This window comes from Lepus europaeus, chromosome 5, assembly GCF_033115175.1.
Source record: "Lepus europaeus isolate LE1 chromosome 5, mLepTim1.pri, whole genome shotgun sequence".
NCBI lineage: Eukaryota > Metazoa > Chordata > Mammalia > Lagomorpha > Leporidae > Lepus > Lepus europaeus.
Genome location: NC_084831.1, coordinates 133,333,610 through 133,341,389, shown reverse-complemented (window position 1 = coordinate 133,341,389; position 7,780 = coordinate 133,333,610).

The window sequence follows — 7,780 nt, the reverse complement described above, 5'->3', positions numbered from 1 at the left end:
GATTTGGGCCTCAATAGAGGTCTTTTTCCTAAAATGTTTAGTGAAGCCAGGCCTCATTAGAACTATAGTCAGACTAACCAGAAAAGCAAGTTATTTCAACATCTGAACAAACAAAAGAGCATTTCAAATAATGCTGTTACTATAGCTGATTTTAAAAATTGGCGGTGAGCAGTTGAAAATATTACACTTCATCTTTTGTCAGTTCACCATAGTCCATCTTTGGGGAGGAAGGATTAGAGAATTTCACATAGGCAGAAGTGAAGAAGCTCTGAAGAGCTGAATTATAATGCTTTCTTTTCATAAGTCTCACTGTTAAATTCATGTGTTTATTTTGCATGGGTGTGCACATAAGTATGTGTTCCCTAGGTTAAGCATTTAGGAAAAACACATTATGAAATATGGCTAGACACAAAAAATTGTTAAAATATCTGTTAAATTGCCATTTCATATATATTTTTTTTTTTCAATAAAACCTGTTCTATCTTGGATGGGGTTTTCTAAGTCCCACTTGGTGGTCAAATTAATTGTAGTATTTAGATGCGATCACAAGCCATGCTTCTTGTTTTGCAAGTCCTTGTTGATGGCTGAATTAGGTAAGTTCTTAATTCAGGTCTGACAGTCCTAAGTTTCAGCTCACCTCTTCCCCTTAACTAACCTCTATCCTTGAACTTTTTCAAGAGTAAATCAGAGATAATACTTTATAGGATTGTCATAAAGATTGAGATAATGTTTGAACAGTGCCAAGTCCATGATAAGTGCTAAGTAAATGTAGAAAGTCCAGGAAATGATAAGATTATTAATAGAAAGCACGCCCAGAAAGTGCTCTCTTAGCCTAAGGAAGTTGCATTTAAGCTGCAAAAAGGGTATACAGTTGACTGTCCATTTCCGTGAGTTCACATTCACAGATTGAGCCTACTACAGGGCAAAAATATTGGAGGGAAGTTGTATATATACTGAACAAGTACAAACCCTTTTTTGGTAATTAACCCTAGTAATACTGCATGACAATTATTTATATAACATTGACATTGTATTAAGAATTGGGGCCAATGCTGTGGCACATTAGATTAAGCCGCCACCTGCAGTGCTGCCATCCCTTATGGGTGCCTCTTCCTGTTCCTGCTGCTCCACTTCTGATTCAGCTCCTGACTAATGTGTGCTTAGGAAAGCAGGGGAGGATGGCCCAAGTACTTGGGCACCCGCACCTACATTGGAGACCCGTGGCTTTGGCCTGGCCCAGCTCCAGCCGTTGTGGCCATCTGGGGAGTGAACCAGCAGATGGAAGATTAATCTCCCTCTCTCTGTCTCTCTCTCTCTGTCTCTCTCTGTCTCTCTCTCTCTCCTCTCTGTATCTCTGCCTTTCAAATAAAATCAATCTTTTAAAAAAATAAAAGAATTCTAAGTGGGTCTGGCACTATGGCACAGTGGGTTAAGTCACCACTTGCAGTGCCAGCATCTCATGGGCACCCTTTTGAGTCCGGCTGCTCCATTTCCAACCCAGCTCCCTGGCAATGTGCCTGGGAAAGCAGTGGAGGATGGCCCAAGTGCCTAGGCCTGTGCCCCCACATAGGAGACCCAGATGAAGCTTCTGGCTCCTGGCTTCTGCATGGTCCAGCCCCTGCTGTTGCAGCTATTTGGGGAGTGAACCAACAAATGGAAGATCTCTCTGTCTCTCCCTCTCTCTGTAATTCTGAAGTAAATAAATAAATCTTTTAAGAAGATGATTTAAAGTATGCAGGAAAAAAGTACATAGGTTACCTGCAAATACTCTACCACTTTATAGAAGGGACTAGAGCATCCTCTGGTCTTGGAGTCAATCTCCTGTGGATACTGAGGGGTGACTGCTGGTAACCGAGTTGGACATCTGAGGTCATCTCTGGAACTCCTAAGGCTTTCACATTTTACAAGAAATGAGCTGCTTTGGATGAGGGGCCAAAGGCAGGATTTAGAATGCTCAGTAAGAGATCAATTCTTTATGGGTTAGCATCCATTTCCAGGAAACACTGATGCAGGGTGTATCAGTGCTGCGGTTTTGCCATAGTACACATTTCCTTTAGACTTAAAATGATAGTGAAAAGTTGCAGGTTAACATAGATTGATCTCTACTGGAGCTTGTTTATGTGAGACACAAATAGAAAGCACTGGTATTTACTGAGATTGGCTCTTCCCCTAAGGGATCTGTTTAATTATATGAAGTAGGATTCTAATTATAAGACTGGTTTCTACACTAATATCAAAAAATTCACACAACAATTAAATGAACCTCTTTGTTCCCTCCCCTAAGATAACTGTTTCACAACATTTTGAACCACAGGTTAAATTTAATTGTAGGGCTGGACTTCATGTGAGAACATTTGCTTGCTCTTCAAATTAGGCTTTTTAAAATTCAACTTTTAAATAATGTGCTCCTAAATGTTAATTGTGGTTGTGGTATAAATAAGAACAGCTAGAAAATCAAAACATGTTTTAAGCTGTTCGAAAACATATCACCCTCTTAAAACATTTTGCCAGTGCCACACTGGATTTCAGGTTATTGCTGCAATACATTGGGGTAGAGGTGGGGCCAACATTGTGGCGTGGTGGGTTAGGCCTCCACCTGAGATACCTGCATTCCCTATGAGCACCGGTTCCTGTCTCTGACTTTCAAATAAGTAAATCTTTTTTAAAAATTTGGGGTACAGGTATATACTTGATCAGCCAGAAAGAGCAGGTATGTAATTCTTCAAGCAAAAATCACCTCACAGAACTCTGTGAAGCTAATTACTGAATTCATCTTATTATTGGTAAATTTGACAGCCCTGGAACACGCCATAATAATTACAGTGTTTCCCTGTGAATGGTATCGAACCCTACATTTATGATTTTTCCAATATATACATACCTATGATAACATAATCTATAAGTTGGGCACAATAAGATATTGACAACAATAATTATGTAAAATAGAATTAGTATGACAATTTACTGTAAAGTTATATAAATGTGGTTCTCTCTCAGCTGTCATGGAACAAGAAGCACACACACAGCATGGACATACACATACACATACTCATGGCCTGGACAGGGTGGCATAAGATTTCATCTCCAGGGGCCAGCACTGTAGTGTAGTGAGCTAAGCTTCTGCCTGCAGCACCGGGATCCTGCATGGGCACCAGTTCGTGTCCCGGATGTTCCACTTCCAATCCAGCTCTCTGCTCATGGCCTGGGAAAGCAGTAGAAAATGGTCCAATGCTTGGGGCTCTGCACCCACATGGGAGACCCTGAAGAAGCTCCTGGCTCCTGGCTTTGGTTTGATCCAGCTCCAGGCATTGTGGCCATTTGGGAAATGAACCAGTGGATGGAAAACCTTTCTCTCCGTCTATCCCTCTCTGTGTGACTCTACCTCTCAAATAAATAAGTAAAATTAAAAAAAAAAAAAAGATTTCATCATACTACTGGAATTTAAGACCTATCTTTTGTTTCTGAGATTTTTCCTTTATGTTTTCAGGACCATTGTTGACTGTGGGTGGGGGAGATGCTACTCTATGGACTAAAGTTGGGCACTTGCTTCTCTTTGTAATAATCATCTATTAACTATTGCCTAATTTCAGCCACCCTCCACAGGATCAGAGAAAGAGTTGTGTAAACCATTCAGGGAGGTCATTTCATTCTCCTGTGATCTTTACGCATGTCTAGACAAAGAGGACCTGAAACTGAGCCAACCAGTCCCTTATGTGAGCAGTAGGCCACTTGGACTGGTGGGGGAGGGGAGGACAGCCGACCAATCAGATGCACAGTCACTGCACATGAAATAATGGGCTTCTGATGAGGGTGTGGCCTAGAAAAAAAAACGGCTTTTAGATAAAACTGTCGCTTTGTGGGCCAGCTATCGGCAGACATGACACTTCGGCTGTCTTCAGAATAATGTTTTTGTGTTTTCTGCACTCCTGAAAGATCTAGTCCCTAATCTAGGCTCTGGCTTTTCCGTAGCCTTGGAGGAGGAGGAGCAGGTATGTGTAAGTAGGAGTCTGAGTAGAAGGAATGGTTGCTGAACCAGAAGATGAGGCAGTCCATCTGGGAAGAAGAGACAGGCACTGGAGCTTGAAGAAAAGTGGGAGAGTCTTAGGCTTGGCGGTTCAAGCTTGTATGTATCTCTGTGTCAGGCTTTGAAGTGAAGTGAGAGCTTGAAGGCTTAATCCCTCCCCTACTTCTGGCTGCTGTATCTAACTAACCCTCTTATTCTCTTCTACAATATCTCTTTATCTGTCATCAAAACAAGTGCCACCTTTTGAAGGAGACACCAGGCAGATGCTGTATAAGAAACACACCTGTAGAACATGGTCTTTACACAGCGAGCTTCGTATTCAGAGGAATAATATAAACAAGTCAAAAAAATGTAAGCAAGTCAAAATATAAACAAGTCAAAAAATTATCAAGGATATTTGCATAGAAAACACATGTTTATGGACACCAAGTGCCATAATAACTCAGAGAAAAAATGATGTCTATGGTTGCCCTACAAGCCTTCATGACAGATGACACTATCCCTTTGAATAGCTTTCTTTACACTCTTCTGAAACCTGACCCTAGGCATTGATAAGTGTTAGCTGAACTCCATTAGAAAATTAGAAGACGTCTAGAAAAGATATAATCAATTCCTAGTTTCTCTTTTTGATTTTTATGTACTACTGAGTTTTCCTTAAAACAAAATGACACAGTACTCACTGTCCTTCATTCAGAAAACTTTCTACTGATACATTGTTGGGGACTCATTCACCTGCTTGCTGTCACTCAGGGATTCTTGGGTGCTTTCATGCTTCTCACTGCTCACTCATTTCACATTCTATTTTTTTATTATTATTTTTAAGATGATTTATTTGAAAGACAGAGTTACAGAGAAAGAGAGAGAGAGAGAGAGGAAGAAACAGATCTTACATCCATTGGTTCACTCCCCAAATGGCTGCAACAGCTTGGGCTGGGCCAGGCCTAAGCCAGAAGCTTCATCCAGGTCTCGCACGTAGGTTGCAGGGGCCCATTGCCTTCCCAGGTGCATTAGCAGGGGAGTTAAATGGGAAGTGGAGCAGCCAGGACTTGAACCAGCATTCATATGGGATGCTGGCATCACAGGTGGTAGCATAACTCACTGCATTACGACACCAGCCTGCATGAGGGCACTATTGCTATGCCTTGAAAATGTTCTAAAATTAAATACATCTTTTCTATAGGTCATAAACATCCTCAAAGTGTCATAAAACATATATGAATAGGAGGTAGTCTAGTATAGTAGGAAGAAAATGGACTTTAAAGTCCCACAGACCTGATTTTCCAGCTCTGTAACCTAAGGCAAGTTGATATCTCAGCTTCAGTTTCTGTGTCCATAACAAGGAGATCAGGCCTACCTCTCAGTGCTGTTTGAAGGTTTAAATGAGGTGATCTATGCGGAATGCTTCACATAACAAGGCTTTAACAGATTACAGTTACAGTGTGGTATATACCTATGGAAAATTAAGATCTCTATCACTAGTCATTTGATGATATTGCACAATTTAAAGCAGAAGATTATCTTTAAAAATTTTATTGTCCTATTCATATTCATAAGAAAAATCCCCATGTTCAAGTATTCATTTGAGGTGCCTTTGTCTTTTAGACCCATGAACAAAAGATTTTCTTCTAGTTCCACTTCTGCTTTTGTCATCTTAATCCCAAAATGTATCTACTCTCTAAGCTTAGAAATCAGCAACTTAGAAAAATCTGTTCAAGTCCTCAAATGACCTTATTTAAGGCAACAGTATCTTACTATTCATCTCAGTAATCTTCCCACTAAGTACAAGGATCCTCTGTTAACTTCACAGGCAGATAGTTATCCAACACTTCCTAAGACTATCCAGTTGGAGCCTTCATCATCATATTGTTTATATTTGCCACCCAGTAATTGCAGGTCATTCTTATGGAGCAACAGGGAATAGACCTAACACACTTTCTTTTCAGTGTTTAAACAAGCAAAACAGCCTATACTGTGCACATGAGGAATGTGACAGATGGCCAAGAATCGAAGGTTCGTTGTAGGGTTATTAGATAAAAAGCCATGTTTGGAATATAATTATGCTAAAAATTATCCATTAGTTATTTAAAATTCAAATTCAGCCAGCCTGTGTGTTCATTTGCACAACCTGGCACTCTTGCAGGTGCTATCAAAGAGAACAAAGCTGAGATGATGGCGCTGGTGGGGGAAGGCAAGGGAGAGCAGGAGAGGGAAGAGCCGAGCCGCTTCCCACTTAGTCCTGCTCTGTCCTCAGCTCTGTGCTGTTCAGGATCCAAGCCTACAACAGGCATACTGTTTAAGGCCACTTCTCTGAGAAAGTACCTCCCTCAAAAATAACTTTCCCTCCCTCCCCGCCATGAACTTCATTTGCTTAGCCGAACCAAGTCCTGATAGGCAAAAAGGAAGAGCATTCTTTTGTTGACTGCAAAAGCCCACATTAGACTTTGCACAGGGACCTGTGTCTCCTACATACCCACACTACCTCCACATTTCAGTCCAAATATCTGAAGACAGCTACCATTTTAACCCAGTGTCACCACCATCTCCTGACTTAACGTTTCCAATCCCTTCTATCATTCCACAGATTCCATAGTCAGTGAACTTCAAGTTAAGCAGACTAGTCCCAGTCCTCTGGATCAGATTTGGACAGTTTGTAAACCTTAAAATTGCATTGCATCCAAATGGCCAGTACACATGAAAAGGTACTCAATCTCAGTTGTACCATTAGGGAAACACAAGACCACAAATTCTACCACTTGCCTGCCGAGATGGCCAAAACCTAAAACGATTGACAATAGCAAGTCCCAGCTAGGTTCCACAGCATCTGAAGTCTGACGCTTTTCCTGTGGGAGTATTAAGTACTGCCACCATTTGGGAAAGCTCTTTGGTAAGATCTACTGAAGTTCAGTATATGTCCGTTGGTCCAGCAATCCTAGATGAAGCATCCAAAAGAAATACATCCAGACGTTTTTCAAAACACATGCACAAGAATGTTCTTAGCAGCATTATTCCTAAAAGCTTAAAACAGGAAACAACCCACGGGTCAATATTAGCATAGATGAATACTTTAGTATAATCAGATCATTGACTACTATGTGGCATTGAAAATGAACAATTACTGGCAGGTGCTGTGGCTCAATAGGCACACCAGGTTCTAGTCCCGGTCGGGGCGCCAGATTCTGTCCCGGTTGCCCCTCTTCCAGGCCAGCTCTCTGCTGTGGCCCAGGAGGGCAGTGGAGGATGGCCCAAGTGCTTGGGCCCTGCACCCACATGGGAGACCAGGAGAAGCCTGGCTCCTGCCATCGGATCAGCATGGTGCGCCGGCCGCAGTGCGCCGGCTGCGGCGGCCGTTGGAGGGTGAACCAACGGCAAAGGAAGACCTTTCTCTCTGTCTCTCTCTCTCTCTCACTGTCCACTCTGCCTGTCAAAAAAAAAAAAAAAAAAAGAAAGAAAGAAAGAAAAGAAAAGAAAATGAACAATTATTGATAAAACTACATGAACGAGTGTCACATTTGGAAAATAAATACAAATGATATAGTGTAATTCTGTTCACTTAAAATATAAAAACTGATCAAGGTGACCTATGGTATCAGACATTAGGAGAGAAGTTAACTCAAGGAGGTAAGGGGACTGGTAGCTGGGTGGTGACGTGAGAAGGACTTCCGGATTGCTGGTAATGTTCTCTTTCTTTATGTGAGTATTACATGGGTCTGTTTCGGGCTATGTTCTTGTGATTTGTACATTTTTCTGCATGTATAA